The 20,349-nt window shown below is 41.6% G+C and overlaps 1 protein-coding gene across 5 annotated transcripts in view; it reads left to right on the top strand.

The window, feature by feature from the left end:
• The window catches only part of LOC132395973 (rab effector Noc2-like), a 234,463-nt gene that overhangs the window by 60,486 nt on the left and 153,628 nt on the right, over positions 1-20,349 (top strand). For all 5 annotated transcript variants that reach the window (XM_059973219.1, XM_059973221.1, XM_059973217.1 and 2 more), the window contains one exon: positions 9,563-9,625. The gene's annotated coding sequence lies outside the window, so the exon portion shown is untranslated. The remainder of the gene's footprint in view (positions 1-9,562; positions 9,626-20,349) is intronic.

The raw sequence follows: 20,349 nt of genomic DNA, 5'->3' as shown, positions 1-20,349 counted from the left end.
GGAGGACATGTACAAAAGGCTAACAGCTCAGCAATACACAATGTGCTGGAGGAGCTCAGCAGGTCAGGCGGCATCTCTGGATGGGAATAAACAGCATTTTGGACAGCACTTGGGCTCTGACACTTCCAACTTTACAGTTATTTACAACTATTGCCCCTGGGCATAATAAAAGAGGAATCTACTTCCAAACAAAATCAACCAAAAAATTCATGATTAAATGTGAGTGACGGAATACCTTTGAGTCATAATGTCCGAGTTATTGAGTTCTGCAGCTCAGAATTGCACCCCTTGGCCCACTGAGTCTGCTCCATTCATCACATGGCCACCTACATTTTCATCAATTTCCCCTAGATTCTACCAAAAATGAGGGGCAATGTGCAGTGGTCAATTAACCTACCAAACGTTTTGGCTTTGGGATGGGGGAGGAAGCCAGACAATTTGGAGTAAACTCATGTGGTGTCAGAGAGAACCTTCAAGTTCTGTAAAGTTTGGGATCTGCAGAGCTTTAGTTGTAGTGGAAAGATCTCTTAAATCCTAGAGTTAATTGTGCAATATTATCTTCTCACTTATTCTAGTTATCATTGCCGTTCCATTTGCTTGTTTGTATTTTCGGTGCTTTATTTAGTAATTGACTCTGCACCATCCTTATGGTCCAAGTGTTTAGGGACTTTCACTTCCTCATAAACTTGTCATAAAATAAATACAGTGAATCCTGTTTTAATCTGTCTCTGTAGTGGGACAACTTCCAGCTCAGCATCTGTAATCTTTCAAACTTGTCAGCAAGGTCATTGGTATTGTCTCTGACAGCAAATATTAAATCAACTTCCTTTGCCACTTATAGAGAAGAATGAATCATGAACGCATTAGTTACCTATGAACTCATTTGTTTTATCATGTTAAAAAATTATAATATATAAAAATAGTTCTCTTATACATAAGGAGACAAGCATTCTGCCCCTCTCCTACCTCTCCCCCTTTCTCCCCTCCCTCCTCTTCCCCTTCCCCCTCTCCCCCTCCAACCTCTCCCACTCTCTCCCTTCTCCATCCTTCTCCCCTTCCGCTCTCCACCTCCTTCCCCACTACCCCTTGGCCTTTTCCCCTCTCTAACCCTCTCCCTCTCACCCTCTTCTCCCCACTTTCTTCCCACTTTCATCCATCCCACCCCTCTCACCTATCCTCCCCTCTCTCCCACCTTTCCTCCACTCCCCCTTCACCCCTTTCCCCTCTAACCCTCTCCCCCACACCCTCTTCTCCCTACTCTCCCCATCCCCCTTTCTCTTCCATCCTCCCCTCTTCCCCACCCGTCCTCTCCCCACCCATCCTCTCTGCACCTCCCCTCCCCTCCCCCTTGCCCCCTCTCTCCCTCTCCTCCTTTTCTGGCCTCTGTCTCTCTCTCCCCTCTTCCCACCTCTGCCCCTACACTTCATCCTCTCTGCTCCCTCGACCATCCTTCAGCCCCCTTCGCCTCCCACTGTTTCCCTCTAAGCCCCTCCACTCCTCCAATTCCCTCCTCGCCCCTTCTTGCTTATTCTTCTCCCTCTTCCCCACTCTTGTCCTGACTCTTTGCTCTTTTCCCCTCCCTCTTTTCTCTTTCTCTCCCTCTCTCGCCCTACCCCTCCCCATCTCCCAATCGATCCATCTCCCCTCTTCACCTCCTTCTGTCTCCTTTTCATACAGGGAAACAAGAAAATTGTTTGTGTGTGTGTTCACAGAGCTAGTGTGTGACATTTTGAATAGTCAATATTGAGGGTTGTTGGCTTTAGCCAAACAAGTCTTCCAAAGGGCTAAGGTTGTGGATTCTGATTTCTTTTTTTTTTTCGCTGAGTTTTATTTATTAAGGTCCTAAATTAGGCAGGTAATCCTTAATTAATGCTTAGGTTCGTGCTGTGGAAAAGTTACTCAAACAGGACTTCCTGGTAACTGTCCTGCCCTTTGAAACAGCATGGAGGGTATTCATCAAATCAAATAATGGGTCAATCAATTCAGGATTGCCTCAGGTATTTCTCAACCTTATTGATTTAAGATGTGGTTTCACCACAAAAGATGGCGTTTACGGAGTGTGGAATAAACACAATAGGTTTCAGTATTCTATTGATCAAACATTTTTAAATAATTTGAAATAGAAATACAGATTGCTTTTACGAATGAAATTATTAATTTGGGGTTTTAAAAGTGCTTTTGGCTTTTCCCCAGTTGTCTTCTGTGAGTCATCTCTGCTCAGTTTCCTTCAGGACTGGTAGTTCTATAAGTGCTTTGAAAGTTTTCTCAGCATTTGTGTGATTTTTGTCTAATTTATCAAAGGTTCTCTGGTTTGTGATGATGCTCAAATGGCCATTTCTCCCCTGCTGCTACTATTGTAGATTTTTTTTAGCGTGTCTCATCAGACAGTCAACCATTCTTGTCTGGCGCTTGGTGCCAGGTTTGGTCTCCTTTCGGATTAACCGGTTCACGATATGAACGTTCCTGGCTCGACCCTTGTTTTTTTTTGTGAGGCTGAGTGGCCAGCTTGGGGACTATTGTAGGTGGTATATACTGTATATGGAATGAGCTACCAGAGGAAGTGGTTGAGGCAGGTATAATAACTTTCATCAGACAGTTGGACAAATGCAGGATGCGAGAGGTCTAGAAGAATAAGGGCTCAATGTAGGCAAATGGGACTAGCTTGGATGGGTGTCTTGGTTAGCATGGACCAGTTGGGCTGAAAGGCCTGTTTCTGGCTCCACGACTCTATGACTGACATCGTGGTGACTTCTACTTCACAAAAGGAACACTCGACAATTTCATGGCCAATAGAACATCCTTTATCTGGGACGGCGAATGATATTTACAATACAGAGCTTCCAGGTACCTCGTGCGGCATGGGTGGAGGAACGATATACAATGCGTACTGGAAGTAAAACTCTGCCAACCCCAGAACCAGCCACTTGTTACCAACAGCCTCCTGATTGGTATTAAATTACTTTTAATAATACTATCATTACAACAGACATGGTAACTGGGTAAGGGGTAATGGTGTAATTTGTTGCTTATTTTATCAGAAGAATAAAATGGACCTCTTGTTGGAACTATTGTCCTCAACTTTTCAGCTTGCATTACGTATATATTTTAAAACATTCTTGACTACAAGATAAATTATTATAACATAGAAAAGTCAGCGAAAGATTACCTAGAGGAAAGCAAATTGAACAATTCTAGCAATACTGGATAGATAAATAAAAATATTGTTGAAAAGATAGGCTGTGAAAGGGTTTGAATAGTTGTTTTTGCAAATTCGGCCTGAGAGATATTGGTGCTCTGAGCAGATTGGAAACTTCAGTGAAGTGACTGAAGTTGAAGATCAGCAAGGAGTTTAGAGGCATTGAGGGCATTTCAGAGGAAAATAATAGCAATCCATTGTTGATTGAGAATGCATTGGTTTGAAGGTGAGCGACGTGGAAGCATTTACAACATGACTCCAAGCTCGGCTGGGGCCTGGCCTCTCCCATTGGTACTGCCTTCCTGTGGAATGACGGACTGGGTTGTGTGCGTTTGCATGTGCGTTTGGGAGACTGTACCAACAATTGCTGGATGTGATCGCTCAGGGTCTTGGACTATGTATATATTTTTTTCAAGTGAATATAATTCTTTGCTCGCTATTTTGATTATGTTAACTTGCTACTTTTAAATGTTCGCTTGCTATTTTAAATGTTTTGCACCTTGATGCCAGAGAAACACTGTCTCGTTCAGTTGTATCTGTGTATGGCTTGAATGATTATTGAATTTGATTTGATTTGAAGGCGGTTCGATATGATGTGATTTTTCTGAAAGCTGTTTTTCCAGAATCCGCTTTAAGACCACCTTCAAGGAGGGTCCAAATATGTTTGAAAATATACTAAACATAATTTCTGTGCTGCAGTAATTTCTAAATCTAAACACTAAATACGTCCAACAAGTGTGTGTGTTTTTTTTTAATATACGTTCTGAAATCTGAAATAGAAGTGAGCTAATTTGGATATACTAGTACCTTCTTTGTGTATAGCCTGTCACCATGTAAGACATAGAATTGGGTAAGTGGTAAAAGAGATTACTTTTGAGAGACATTTTTCACCCGGACTGATGAGAACTGGGAATGCTCTGCTCGAGAGAGCGGTGGAAACAAATGCACTGACAGGGTTTAAGTTGTGACTGGGCACTGAACACTGCGGGGCTAGTGCTGGAAGGTAGGATTAATAAAGGAGAATGCCCCTGATGCACCATCAATAACTCACACTGAGACGTAAGGCGAGATATCGGCTTTTATTGACTGGAAGAAGGAACCAGGAGTGAGTGTCCATCATACTTTGTCCTGGAGACTGAGGCCGAGCGTCAGGCCTCAGATCGCCTTTATACAGGGGCCTGTGGGAGGAGCCACAGGAGCAGTCAGCCGGGGGCGTGTCCAGACAGGCACATAGTTCACCACAGCCCCCTTGTTGGTTTGGATCATGCGGGCTGAATGGCCTGTTCCCATGTCGTATGGCTCCTTGAGCGTTCTCACTGTAAGTCCAATGGTTTGATAGAAGACTTACTCTTGGGGCAGGTTTTGAATTAACGGGTTGACTTCTGCCAGTTTCTGGTTTGGTCTGCAAAATGCATCAGGCAGGAAAGCATTGATTAGTAGGATGCTCTGACCTGACCCTGCTTGTTTAATTCAAACGTAGTCATTCACCAAGGGAATAAGTCCAAAATGTCATGGAAAAATTTCCATAGCACCAGGCGAAACTCTATATAACATTGCAACGTGAATAATTTGTGCAAAATACTATTAATAATCATTTATCAAAGGTAATTCCCATTTGAATTTTTTGGTAAAGTTAAAGCAGTATAAAATTTAGCTGGCCAAAATTCAAATCAAAATATTAAGTATTCCTGTTTTTAATCATTGTGATGTGCGTTGTTCCTGTTCTGAAATAATTAATCATTGATGAAGTGGTAGGAAAGGTACTGTATTTGATCTTAGTCTGTGCTTAGCAAGGAGAGGAGGGGTAGGGAATGTTGGTCTCAGTCGGGACTGATTTCTAGCAGCTCTGCTACTGTACTGAGGAACTGAATATACTTGAATACAAATAAAATTTGAGTACTTGTGAGAAATTGGTTTATTGTTGTTACATGTATTGCGGTGTACAATGAAAACTTGTCTAGCATACTATCTATACATTTCAATTCATTACAGCAGTGCATTGGTAATACAATAGCAGAATGTGGAATAAAATGTTAACAGAGAGTGCAATGTAAGTAAATGATAAGGTGCAAGGTCAAAACATTGCGTCAGTCCTGATGAAGAGTCTCTGCCTGAAATGTTGACTGTTTATTCATTTCCATAGATGCTGCCTGGCCTGCTGAGTTCATCCAGCGTTTTGTGTGTGTTGCTTTGGATTTCCAGCATCTGCAGATTTTCTCATGTTTGTAAAGGTCATAGCGAGGTAGACTGTTAAACCAAGAGTCTATCTTATTGTGCTAGGGAGTCCTTGAATAGCATTTTTCAGGCTCTTGTATTTTCTGTCTGAGAGGAAGGGGGAGGAGAGAGGATGTCAAAGTTGGCTGGGGTCTTGGATTAAGCTGGCTGCCTTACAGGCAGTGAGAAGTGTGCACCGAGTCTGTGGAAGGGAGGCTGGTTTCTGTGACGTGCTGAGCTCTTTGCAATTTCTTGTGGTCGCTGGCAGAGCAGTTATCATAATGAGCTGTGATGCTTTAACGGTACATCGATAGAAATTAGTAGAGCCAGATTGGTGATGTTCGGTCTCAGGGACTTGCAGCTCTCAACTTGCCCGGCCTCAGTACCATTGATGTAAACAAGACCATGTGAACTGCTTCTCTTACAACCAGCTCTCTTATATGAAGCAGTGGACTTGCTGCGTGGTCTAGAAGACATTTCGCCCCTTGTTCGAGAGGCTTCTTCAGTTCTGATCCATGGTGAGTAGTTTCCTGATTTATAAACTTTGAGTTCTTTAAAGGTATGTTGATTCCATGAGGATCGTTAAGAGCCATAGAGGTAATGAGAGGGTCATTAGTCTTATCTTTGCATGAATGGAGGTGTGAACTGTTGTGGTGCTGCGGGGATAGAGGTGTTAGGACTGCATTGTATGTAGCTGATAGGTGGTGTCATACCCCAAACCCTCTGTTCAGGGGTAGGTTTTCCAGTTTGACAAAGATGGCTTCTTTAACCCCTCCTTCAAACCACCTGTCCTCCCTGTTCAAAGTGTGCACTTTGTTATCATCAAAGGAATGTCTCTTGTCCTTTAGATGTAGATATACAGCTGAGTTTTGGCCTGAGGTGTTAACAACCCTTATGTGATTGCTGTACCTTTAAACAACTCAAGAGTTTATAAGCCGGAGAACTACCCACCACGGATCGGAACTGAAGAAGCCTCTCGGATGAGTGGCGGAACATCTTCTAGACAACACAGCAAGTCCGGTTACAAACAAGAGAAAATCCGCAGATGCTGGAAATCCAAGCAACACACACAAAATGCTGGAGGAACTCAGCAGGCCAGGCAGCATCTATGGAAACATCTCAGACGACGTTTTGGGCCGAGACCCTTCAGTAGGACTGGAGAAAGAAAAAGATGAGGAATAGAGTTAAAATGTTGGGGGGGGGGGGAGGGCAGGGAGAATCACAAGGTGATAGGTGAAACTAGGAGGGGGAGAGGTGAAGTAAACAGCTGGGAGTTGATTGTAAGGAATACAGAGCTGGAGAAGGGGGAATCTAATAGGAGAGGACAGAAGACCATGGGAGAAAGAAAAGGGGGGGAAGAGTACCAGAGGGAGGTGATGGGCAGGCAAGGAGATAAGGTGAGAGAGGAAAAAGGGGAGGGAAGTTTGAGAAGTTGATGTCCATGGCATCAGGTTGGAGGCTACCCCAACGGAATACAAGGTGTTGTTCATCCAACCTGAGTGTGGCCTCATCGCAACTGTAGTCTGCCCCTACACCTCCTCCCTTGCTACCATTTAGGGCCTGAAACAGTCCTTCCAGGTGTGGTGACACTTCACCTCTGAGACTGTTGGGGTCATATACTGTGTCCAGTGCTCCTGTATATTGGTGAGAACTGACAAAGACTGGGAAACAGCTTTGCTGAGTACCTATGCTGTGTCTGCTAGAAAAACGGGATCTCCCAGTAGCTACCTATTTTAATTCCACTTCCCATTCCAGTATGTCTATCCATGGCCTCCTCTGCTGTCGCAATTGGTCCACACTCAGGTCAGAGGACAACACCTTGTATTCTGATGGGATAGCCTTCAATCAGATGGCACGGACATTGATTTTTTGAACTTCTGGTAATGGCTCCTGCCCCCCCCCCCCCACTTCACCATTCCCCATCCCCTCTCTCACCTTATTTCCTTACCAGCCCATCACCTCCCTCCGGTGCTCCTCCCCCTTTTCTTTCTTCTATGGCCTTCTGTCCTCTCCTATTAGATTCCCCTTCTCCAACCCTGTATCTCTTTCACCAATCAACTTCTTAGCTCTTTGCTTCACCCCTCCCCTCCCGGTTTCAGCTATCACCTTGTGTTTCTCCCTCCTCTCTTCCTCCCTCACGTTTAACTCTACTCCTCATCTTTTTTTTTCTCCAGTCCTACTGAAGGGTCAAGGCCTGAAATGTCGACTGTACTCTTTTCCATAGATGCTGCCTGGCCTGCTGAGTTCCCCCAGCATTTTGCGTGAGCAGCAAGTCCAGTTCCCTTGATCTACTACTGCTTGATATACAATGACTGGGATGACTGAGAACCTTCGTAGACAGACGAGCTCTTTAGTTTTGCTGACATTGACAGAAGGGGTGTCATCATGGCAGCATTTCACTAGGCTCTTTATCTGCCTCCTGTACTCTGACTCATTGTGATCTGACAAACGGCCCACTACGGTGCGATAATTTGCAAACTTGTAGGTGGCGTTAAAGCAAAATCTATCCACACAGTTCATGAGTGTATAGGGAGGCTGAGGGTGTAAGAGCATTGGAGTCATGGGAAAAGAAACTGTTTAATTAATCAGGCTGCACGTTCTTGTGAATAAGCCTCCAAGAGTAGTTGTTAAAATGTTTTGATTCTTCAGATGTACGTGCTGAGACTAGATCAGTCTTCCTTTTCACGGTCGGGACCTGTGGACCTGTTATCCATTCCTGTCAAATAATGTTATGCAATTGATACCGAAGTTGTGCAAAAAACTATCAAGACTTTTATTAGTTTTTGCTAGGTATTGATCATAGGTATTTTATGTTAACGAGGAAGTTGATACAAGGAAAAATACAGACATTCAAATAGCTGTAATTTCATTAACAGAGTGTGACATTTAATTATTAGAATTTCTATTATATATTCCTGCTTAGCAGATAACTGGCAATAGTGTACATTTAAGTGCTTGTTATCAGTTATTAAGTTTGAACTGAATTAGTCTTCTATTTATTTTCAAGAAAATCAAATACTGTCTTTTATCAAATTTGCCGTTCCTTTGGAGATTAAGTTCTGCTGATCTCAATTGTAAACCAATAATACAAATCTGGTTGTTTTTTTTAAGCACAGCTGGTATCCTTTGCCGTTGCTTGGAATTAGTCTTGGAACTGCTGTAATATGCTGGGAAGTTCTAGCTTCCACAAGAACATCTAAACTTGCTTGCTGGGAGTTACACTGGGAAATCTGCCCTCTGTGCAAGTTACAGATTAAGTGATTTAACCTGTATAAGGGTCTTGATGTCTTTGTGCTGCATCTTAAGAGTCCTCTGTGTTGCTGCAGTGTGGTCACTGGAAGGCTGTTGTCTTTCTTCGGGAGTCTTTACAAGCACCCAGGCTGGCCCAAGGTGAGCGTTTGCTTTGGGTCAGCATGAGGTTGTTCTCTAGGCCAGACTGGACGAAGTGGGAAGTAATTTAGTGTTCCTGTGAGAGGAGAACAACCCTGTCTTTCTTTTCTCCCAGTCTTAATTCAGATTAAGATTTAGATGTGGCATTGTGCCTCGTGTACGTTGAAACACACAGTGCAATGCGTCATTTGTGTCAAATCAAGTCAGCTGTGCTGGGGGCAGCCCGCAAGTGTTGCCATGCTTCCGGCACCAATATTGCATCCCCACAAGTCACTAACTGTAACCCTCACTGTGCACCTTTGGAACGTGGGTGGAAACCAGAGCACCTGGGGGGAAGAGTACAAAACCCCTTACAGACGATGTGGGATTCAAACCCAGATTGGTGATCAACTGCTGTTGTAAAGTGATTGTGCAAACACTGCTGTGCCATTCTCAATGCTCCGAGTCCTACATTTGTGACCTACCTGGCTTCTTCCAGTCAATTAAGATACGTACCAAGGTCCAGGTTTTAACACCAGTTGGTTGCAGTTATTTCCAGTGAATAACAAGATATTTTCTGATGTTGTTGACAATCAGCTGGTCGGCCCAAGCTGTGAGGATACAAAATTCCGTTGGTTTAACCATCATGGGATTTAAGCAGGGTAGTGATGTGAGTGTTTTAAACTGCAGCAAGTATCTGACCAATTGTGAAAAACTTTACCATGGAATTCTAAAGTTTCTTGAAGTCCACCTTTCTAAAGTGCTGCTGTTTTCTGTCAATAGAGTGAATAGCATCAAACAAGAACAAGCTACGATTGATGGCTATTGAAGGTCCCTGGTTTTAAAGTAAGTCAATTTCCTTGGTTGGTACATTGAACTTAAAATTAAACTCTCAACAATAATCGACATTTTATTGATGCTATGTCTGTTTTGTATGCTGTTGTATTTGAATTGTCAAAGTTCAAATTAATTCATTATCAAAGTACATGTATGTCACCAGAAAGAACCCCGAGATCCATTTACTTGTGTGCATTCTCAATAAATCCATTGGCTGTAATATAACCAATGAAAAGCTGCACCCACAGGGCGACAACCAGTGTGTAAAAGGCAACAAACTATGCAAATGCAAATAGAAATAAAAAATAAATTATGATAATAAATAAATAAGCACTACATATTGAAAACCTGAGATGAAGAGTTCTAGAAAGTGAGTCCATAGGCTGTGGGAACAGTTCAGAGATAGGGCGAGTGAAGTTATCCCCTCTGGTGGTTGAAGGATAATAACTGTTCAAGAACCTGGTGGTGGGTGTTCCTGAATCCTGAATCCACTGAAATCGAAGTAAAAACTGATAAGATATCAGGAAATGTGCAAATTGGTAGCAGAGGATCCATGGACTGAATCAGGGAAGTACCAAGACAAGTGTGTATTGTCTTACCACCTTTCATGACCTCAAGACATGTGAAAATATTTCACAACCAATGGAATAACTTTGAGTTGCAGGAAATAGTTGAGATCTTTTCAATACCGAGAATCCTGACTTTGGATTACTGGCAGTTATATTGTAAGTTACAATCTTCACTACCAGTTGCAAGCATTAATTGGATGATAACAAGAAATTAGAGTTCAAAGTTAAATTTAGTATCAGAGTATATACATGTCATCATATACAGCCCTACGATTCTTTCTCTGTGGCATACTTAGCAAATCTATAGAACGTTAACTGTAAACAGGATCTGTAAACTGTAAACATCAGGAACTATAAACTGTGAACAAACCTTGTAAATAATTGTCACACAATCTGTGATGTACTGTGCAGATAATAAATAAATAGCAATAAATAACGATCATGAAATAACAAGGTAAGAATTCTTAAATAGTGTAGTTATCCTCTTTTGTTCAAAAGCCTGATGGTCGAGGGTAGTAATTATTCTTGAACCTGGTGGTGCAGGTCCTGAGGCACTTGTATCTTCTACCTGATGGCAGCTGTGAAGAAAGAGCTTGGCCTGGGTGGTGAGGATCTTTAACGATGGATGCTGCTTTTCTACAGCAATGTTTAGTATAGACGTGCTCAAAGACTGGGAGGATTTTACCTAGTGATGTACTAGGACGAATCCACTACCTTTGTAGGATTTTCCACTCAAAGGCATTGGTGTTCCCATACCAGGCCATAATGCAGCCAATCAGCACACTTTCTACCACACATCTACAGAAATTTGCCAAGGCTATTGATAACCTTCTTCACCTCTGATGCTCTGATTATTACTGGCTCATGGACCTCTAGTTATCCTCTCCTGAAGTCTACAATCAGTTCCTTGGTCTTTGGTTCCTTGGTTCCTTGACATTGAGTGAGAGGTTGTTGTCATTACACCACTCAGCCAAGTTTTCAGTCTCCCTCCTGTATGCAGATTCATCACCACATTTGATTTGGCCCACAACAGTGGTGTCATCAGCAAGCCTGTATATGGTGTTGGAGCTGTACTTAGCCACACAGTCTTTGGTGTAGAGTGAGTAGAGCAGTGGGCTAAGCACACATCGCTGTGGTGCTCCTGGGCTGATGGAGATTGTGGAGGAGATGTTTTTGCCAGTCTGAACTGACTGTTGTCCACAAGTAAGGAAATCCAGCATCCAGTTGCACAAGGGGGTTTTGAGGCCCAGGTCTTGGAGTTTACTGATTAGTTTTGAGGGGATGATGGTGTTAAATGCTGAGCTGTAATCAATATAGAGCATCCTGATGTATGCATCTTTGCTGTCCAGATGTTCCAGGGTTGTGTGAGGAGCCAATGTAGTGGCATCTGCTGCTTCGGTAGGTAAATTGGAGCAGATCCAAGACACCACTCAGACAAGAGCTGATGTGCTTCAACACCAGCCTCTCAAAACACTTAATCACCGTGGATGTAAGTGCCACTGGATGATAACCATTTAGACAGGTTACCATACTTTTCTTAGGCGCCGGTACAATTGAAGTAGGTGGGCACCACTCACTGAATTAGAGAATTGGTTGGCAGACAGGAAGCAAAGAGTGGGAGTAAACGGGACATTTCCAGAATGGCAGGCAGTGACTAGTAGGGTACCGCAAGGCTCAGTGCTGGGACCCCAGTTGTTTACAATATATATTAATTTTTTAGACGAGGGAATTAAATGCAGCATCTCCAAGTTTGCGGATAACACAGAGCTGGGCGGCGGTGTTAGCTGTGAGGAGGATGCTAAGAGGATGCAGGGTGACTTGGATAGGTTAGGTGAGTGGGGAAATTCATGGCAGATGCAATTTAATGTGGATAAATGTGAGGTTATCCACTTTGGTTGCAAGAACAAGAAAGCAGATTATTATCTGAACGGTGACCGATTAGGAAAAGGGGAGGTGCAACGAGACCTGGGTATCATTGTATACCAGTCATTGAAGGTGGGCATGCAGGTACAGCAGGCGGTGAAAAAGGCAAATGTTATGTTGGCATTCATAGCAAAAGGATTTGAGTACAGGAGCAGGGAGGTTCTACTGCAGTTGTACAAGGCCTTGGTGAGACTGCACCTTGTGCAGTTTTGGTCCCCTAATCTGAGGAAAGACATTCTTGCCATAGAGGGAGTACAGAGAAGGTTCACCAGATTGATTCCTGGGATGGCAGGACTTTCATATGAAGAAAGACTGGATCGACTAGGCTTATACTCACTGGAATTTAGAAGATTGAGGGGGATCTTATTGAAACGTATAAAATTCTAAAGGGATTGGACAGGCTAGATGCAGGAACATTGTTTCCGATGTTGGGGAAGTCCAGAACGAGGGTTCACAGCTTAAGTATAAAGGGGAAGCCTTTTAGGACCGAGATGAGGAAAAACTTCTTCACACAGAGAGTGGTGAATCTGTGGAATTCTCTGCCACAGGAAACAGTTGAGGCCGGTTCATTGGCTATATTTAAGAGAAAGTTAGATATGGCCCTTGTGGCTAAAGGGATCGGGGGTATGGAGAGAAAGCAGGTACAGGGTTCTGAGTTGGATGATCAGCCATGATCATACTGAATGGCGGTGCAGGCTCGAAGGGCCGAATGGCCTACTCCTGCACCTATTTTCTATGTTTCTATGAAGCCTGCTTGAAGTAGATGGGCACCACTCACTGCTGGAACAAGAGGTTGAAGTTATCTGTAAGTACACAAGCCAGTTGATCAGCACAGGTCTTCAGTACTTGGCCAGGTACTCCATCCAGACCAGATGCTTTCCTTGGATTCACTCTCTTGAATGTAGCCTGCACATCATCTTCAGATACTGATACAGTGCAGTAACAGGCCCTTCTGACCCACCGAATTACATCCCAATTACATCTAAATGACCAATTAACTTATTAACCCATATGTCTGTGGACTGTGGGAGGAAAACAGAGCGCCTGGAGTAAACCCACACAGTCACAGTGAGAACATACAGACTCCTTACAGACAGTGGCAGGAACTGAACCCAGGTACTGTAAAGTGATGCACTAGCTGCAATGCTATCATTCCGCATTACAGTTTGTGCTTTGCGTAAACTATAATGCCAACTTTACTGTTAATACTTAAATCTGGGTTTTTGAAAAGGTATGTTAAGGGGATGTATTATATCGGACTGCCTAATCTAGAAACCCAATCAATTAGTGAGCCAGTCAGTCCTTTATAAAATAAAAAAACAGGAAATGCTGGATGTACTGAGCAAATCAGGCAGTGTCTGCCAATGGAGAATCAGAAGTTAATATCTTAAGTCAGAGTTCCTGCATCAGAACTCATCAGTTTGCTGTCTATTATTGCTCTTATTTAAAATGTATTGCATGTAGAAAAAACTATAGAATTAAATGGTATTGGCTTTGAATCTTGTGGTACTTCACTGTGGACCTAATGTCAGGTAGGATTTGGTAATATTATAAACGGTTCACTTACTGTAAATACTTTCTTCCTCCCACTCAAAGTGTTGATGTCTCCTAAGCCTGTACTTATTTCCCATCATACATATTTAAATTCCACTATACACATTTTTGACTCTGATAAGACCTAAATCCAGTTTGCAAATAGCAAATATCCTTTGGGTCCAACCCGCATCATCCCATCTCTTTATCGTTGATTTGTCTCTGAGCTTTGATGTGGTTGACTGGAATATTCTCCACTGTCTGTTAGAATCACGGTCTAATTACTTTATCTGATTCTTGCCCAATCCATTTGTCTTTGATTTCCTCTCCCTGACACCCACCAGTCCACTGTCCTCTACAACTGTGACATTGTGGGAAATGGAACTTGAGCCTATGGGTGCATCTGTGTCTCTATGGGAGAGAGAGAGAGATAGTAAACAAGAAAGATTGTTCAAAGCCTTCGTGATGACTGTTGTCAGTTCTGTTATGAGGTTGGCTCATAAGACTACGGAAGTTGGCATACCTGTGTCCAAAATCAGCAGATGGTTTTGTCAGGAGAAAAAATGAGCACTTGATCATTACAAAAAGTAGTAAGATAGATTTCCCTTGGAAAGCACTAAGGACATATGATAAGTTGTACAGTTGAGTAAAGCATTGATGCAAAAGTAGAGTTAAGGTTGACTGTTTAAAATTGCACCACATATTTTGACTGAATGTGATTCTTGAAAATATATTCCATATACAGTATTATAGATTTGATCTTTGGCAAAAACACCATGTAAAGGTTTTTCATTAAAGCAATTTTCATTCTTTAAGTTGATCACATAACTGGTCTTTAATCTCAATACAATCTCAGGTTTGTGTCCCATTAATATTATGATATGTAACAATATACATGTAAATAACATAATTTGAACATTGGTTGTAAATGTTTGATTGGATGTACTATCAATGAAACCCAAGTTATCATCTTTGAGAAGATAAGCTTGCACAAATGTCTTCATACATCTGATGTATGCACAGAGAAGTATGATCAGGTCTTATAGCAAAAAGCAATAAATGGGACTCAGTAAACAGAAAAACAAATATTCTTTTGTAACAATTGTTTGTGGAGCAATAAATATCTTGGCACATTGTTCATGTAGTGCAAGTTGCTCAGTTACAAGATAATGACTGCTTTTGAGACTAATAAAATAATTTTCTTGTATCTTGCAAGCAAGTTATACTTTATCCCACTGAGCTTTTGTATGCTTCCATATCTCATAACACAACCTACTTTTTCCATTAGAAGTGCTTTAAATATTGTTGTAAATGATTGAAATGCAAAGAACTTATTAGACGCAGTAATGATTGAAGTAGATTTCTGTCATGCGAGATTACTAATTTATTTCTATTGTTATGTATGACCTAAAATGGAAAATATATTTTTAAAGAGTTGCTAGTGGACAGAATGATCTTGAAAAGAGGGCTATCTGTGGTTTGGCAGGTACTACACAGTTGCATAGAGTGACCATTTGAATGTAAAATAATAAAATTGAGGCTCTGAAGGAGAGATTCATAACTTCCATTTATTGATGCAGTAGTGCTGCTGTTGGTCTCAGCATGCACCAGACTAAATCATTTCACGTGCTTTTGACAAGCTTCTGGAGTTCAGTTCATAACATTATCCTCTATTCTATGTCACATTTACCAGTGTCATGTCTTTTCATTCAGGACAAGAATGTGCTGGAATGAACAAGTACTTCAGGTTAGATTTGTAAAGAAGATTTTTGAATACCATTGTGACGCAGTCCTTTAGAACCTTCACAGAAAAGCTTAAAAGTCATAAATGATAATTGTGGATAGATTTGGAGCTACAGTGGCAGACTTGCTGTAGACTGCCACCTAACGGACATGTGACAGTCAAACAGTTTCATTCTTTGTCAGATTGTTCAAATGCTTCTAAGAATGTTAAAGTATGAAAGTTTTCCCAGACGAAGTTCTGTGTTAAAAATATTGTGTGTAGGTAAAGTGAAGAAGATTCACCAGGCTAGAATGGAGGACTGTAGTTGCAAGGACTGATTGGCTAGGCTGGTGTTCATTGTCAGTAGAAATTAAGAGCTGAGGGGTGACCATGTAGAGTTTATGAGACGAGTGAGAGTAGATAGTCAAAGTCTTTTTCTTGGAAGGAGAGTCTAGATCTAGAAGGCATAGGCTAAGGGTGAGGGGGGAGAAATTCAAAGTAAATCTGAGTTGTCAGTTTTTTTTTAAGGAGTGTGGCAGTTTTCTGGGAAAAGTTACCAGTGGAAGTGGTGGTGGTGGTGGGGGGGGGGATACATCAATAACATTTTAAAGGTGTTTGGATAACTACTTGGATAACAAAGACATAGAGCAGGGGTTCCCAACCCGGGGTCCATAAACCCCTTGCTTAGTGGTATTGGTAGGTGGCATAAAAAATGTTGGGAACCCTGTGGTATGGGGATACAGGCCTAATGAGATTAACATAGATAGGCCTCACAGTTGATGCGTATGAAGTGGGCCGATTGGTCCTGTTTCTGCACGATAGGATTCCAATATTGGCGAGAAGAGGAATGGGGCAGGGAGAGAGTGTAAGGAAAATAGAAAGTGAGACAAATAGGGAGGAGGGATCAAAAGGGAAAAAGGAGAGGTGGTGAGGGATTATGGGAATAGACTATGTTTAGGGGTGGGGGGAGAGAAGTAATAGAAAACAGGGTTGGGGTGAAGTAATATTGCATAGGATTGCAATATTGCAAGAATTTGGATCAAATCAGCCTGGTTTAGCTCCCTGTTCCCCTCCATCCTCTTCCTTCCCACTTCTGTCCTAGATGTCGTGGCTGCACTAGTCAGAGTAAAGTGCTGGTAGCCTGGTAGTAGCACAAGTAGGAGGCACATCGGTCCGTGCAGTGTCCGCTTCACTTTCTTGATTAATGTGGACTCGATCTGAGAGACAGGTGGAGTGAATTGAGTTGACGTGGAGGGAAGCACATGGTAGATGTTGTGAGCCGCCTTGCTAGATAGTTCGTTTAGTATGTTTTCGTTCTCATTGATGTTTTAATAGTGAACACCTTAATTTGCAACACACACCGGAGGAGTTCAGCAGGTCAGGCAGTATCATTAATTTTAATTGGTTACAATTCAGAATCCTGAAATGTTCGGCAGCACTTTATATTGGAATATTCCTTCAATGACTGTGATTTGCTATCCAGTGCTTTGTTTTCGTTTCAGCCAAATGGCTTGAATATTTCAGGATTAGCAGCAACATTGTGTAATATAGTTTCTATGGTGATCTGTTGTAATATTTTTACTGAACAGAAAAAAATTAACTGTAGTATTCCAGTGTCTGTGATATTTTAGACTGTCAATTTATTTTACCTGAAAGGGATCAGACCTAATAATTTTCCAAAGTATGCTTACATATATACTTTAAAATAATTTCTGTATAATAGGAGTACACTCCTGAGCTTGTAATACAACCCTGGGTTTCTTGTCAGAGCTCTGTATGTAATTCCCATTAGTAGAGTGCACTGTGGTGAAATGGTTTCTATAGTAACCACTGATGTTAACAGCATTTTTAATCACTAAAGAATTGATTGTTACATCTGGTCATAGAAAATTTATATTTTGTTCTTCATATCATTAGCTTGCTCTGAGAGTTTGCTATAAAACTCCTGAGGCTTTTGTTCATGTGAAGGTTTTGTTATTTATAAATATCAAATTATTTATTATTTATAAATTTTCATCCTTTTGAAAATTATTAATTCTTACTTCATCTTTTATTTTTATTTCTAATTATCATCTCCTCTTCTCTTGCCTTTGAATGAAGGAACTGAGCAAACCACAGGCTCCAGTCACCAGAGCTGTTCTGGGTCTGCCATTTAGTACAATTATTTTGACACACAGTGAGATTGATGATATTCTTGATGTGAAGATTGAACTTTGTCTTCGTAAAGACTGTATGGTAGTCTCCTCCCAATGCTGTTGTGAAAAGATGTATCTGTCATAATGAGGATGTGATGAATTATATTTATTCCTCATGGGTTCACTCACCATCTCAGGTTGGCAGCCATGTTCTTCAGGACTCAGACGGCTCCATCTGTACTGCTAGGCCTCTTTAGTGATGGATATTAAAGTGCATCACCTGTGGTACATTCTGAACCCTTGGTACTCTTGGTGCTTCTTCCAAATATGGATCAACATCAAGGCTGACTTAAAAGAAACATAAAAGAAAATATTTAGAAGAAACGTGGTTTGGTTTGTGATGCAGCTGAAGTTAAAAAAAGATATTGATTAGGAGAGTAAAAACATGGAAAAGTATTTTAACATGAGTTTAATTGGCATTTCATCATCTTCCCCTCCCCAGGAGCACTAGTTTGATATTTGGATCTCTGCAGCTTTTTCCGATCCTGTGCATTTGCACCTTCATACCAGACAGTGATGCAGCCAGGCAGAATGCCCTCCACGGTACATCTGCAGAAATTTGCTAAAGGGTCCTTGGTGGAAATTGGAGGATTATCAGGGGATCAGAAGTGGAGAGGGCCAATAACTTTAAATTCCTTGGTGTTATCACTTCAAAGGATCTGGTCTAGGTCCAGCATATACAGTAAGTGCCATTATAAAGAAGGGACAGCAGTGCCTTGACTTTCTTAGATGTTTGTGAAGATTTGGCATGCCATCTAAAAATTTAAACTTTTCTAGATGCATGGTGGAGAGTATCCTGACAGGTTGCATCACAGCCTGATAGGGAATCAGGGTCAGTATCACTGGCATTTGTCATGAAATTTGTTGTTTTACAGCACCAGTACATTACACCAGTACGTTACTTAATAATGAAAACTAAAAATTACAATAAGAAATATATATAAAAAATAAATTAAATAGTAGTGCTAAAAAAGAATTTAAAAAAAAGGTGAGGTAGTGTTCATGATTCATTGTCCATTCAGAAAGCTGATGACGTAAGACCATGATCTTTCAAGAATCATTTGATTCTGGCATGGTCCCAGAGGACTAAAGGATTGCAATTGTCACTCCACTCTTTAAGAAGGGGGGGGGGGGAGGCAAAAGAAAGGAAATTATAGGCCAGTTAGCCTAACCTCAGTGGCTGGGAAAGTGTTGTAGTCTATTATTAAGGATGAAGTTTCAGGATACTTGGAGACTAATGATAAAATAAGTCAATGTCAGCCTGGTTTTTGTCAAGGGAAATCTTGCATGACAAATCTGTTAGAGTTGTTTGAGGAAGTAACAAGCAGGGTGGACAAAGAAGAGGCAGTGGATGTCATTTACTCGGATTTTCAGAAGGCATTTGATAAGGCGCCACACATGAGCCTGCTTAAGAAGATAAAATCCCATGGCCTTTGTTGCAGGAAAGATACTGGCATGGGTAGAGGAATGACTGACAGGCAGGAGGCATTGAGTAGGAATAAAGGGAACCTTTTCAGATTGGCTGCCAGTGACTATTGGTGTTCCTCAGGGTTCAGTATTAAGACCGCTACTTTTCACAAAGTTTGTCAATGATTTCGATAGTGGAATTGATGGCGGTATGTAGTGCTGAGGAAGCAAAGCGATTGTAGCAGGGCTTGGACAAATTGGAAGAATGGGAAAAAAAATGGCAGGTAGAATACAGTGCTGGTAAATGAACAATGCATTTTGGTAAAAGGAACAGTTAGTGTGGACTATTATTTAAATGGGAAGAGGATTCAAACATAAGAAGGGCAGAGGGACTTCTGCAAGGCTCCCAGATGGTTAATTTATAGGTTGAGGCTGTGGTAAGGAAGGCAACTGTGATGTTGGCATTTATTTCAAGGGAAATAGAATATAAAAGGAAGGAGATAATGCTGGAGCTTTTATAAGATATTAGTCAGGCTGCATTTAGAGTATGGTCAACAGTTTTGGGCCCCATATCTCAGAAAAGATGTGGCGTCGTTGGAGAGAGTCCAGAGGATGATTCTGGAAATAAAGGGTTAAAATAGAGGAACATTTGGCAGCTTTGGGCCTGTACTCATTGGAATTTAGGAGAATGCAGGGGATCTCATTGAAACCTACTGAATGTTGAAAGGACTAGATAAGGTGGATGTGGAGAGGATGCTTCCTATGGTGGGGTTATCCAGAACTAGAGGGCAAGGTCTCAACATTGAGGGGCAACCTTTTAGAACAGAGATAAGGAGGAATATTTTTAGCCAGAGAGTAGTGAATCTGAGGAATGCACTGCCACACACTGTGGTGGAGGCCAAGTCTGTGGGCATATTTAAGGGGGAAGTTGATCGTTTCCTGATTGTTCAGGGCATCAAAGAGCATGACGAGAAGGCAGGTGTGTGGAGTTGAGAGGGATCCAGGATCAGCCATGATTGCATGGCAGAGCAGATGATGGGCTGAATGGTCTAATTCTGCTCCTATGTCTTAAGGTCTGATGGTCTAAGAAACTGTTCCTAAAATGTTGATGGCGTGTTGTCAGGCTCCTGTGTCACCTCCTTGATGGTAGCAATGAAAAGAGGGAATGTCCTGGGTTTTAATGTTAATGGGCTTAATGGACCAATAAAAAGAAAAAGAATTTTAACATACATTAAAAAAATGAAAATAGGGGGGTGGAGTTTCAAGATGGCGACGTAAACATCTGCCTTTTAGGCGCTCTTCACTTTTCTAACTATAATCACCCTTTAATCTAATCTTTTCGAATTTAATCAAATGAGTTGATATTTTCGATTGACTTTTTTT

Source organism: Hypanus sabinus, chromosome 6, assembly GCF_030144855.1.
Source record: "Hypanus sabinus isolate sHypSab1 chromosome 6, sHypSab1.hap1, whole genome shotgun sequence".
Taxonomy (NCBI): domain Eukaryota; kingdom Metazoa; phylum Chordata; class Chondrichthyes; order Myliobatiformes; family Dasyatidae; genus Hypanus; species Hypanus sabinus.
Note: the sequence above shows the minus strand (reverse complement) of the source record. Positions and strands in the feature narration are given on the sequence as shown.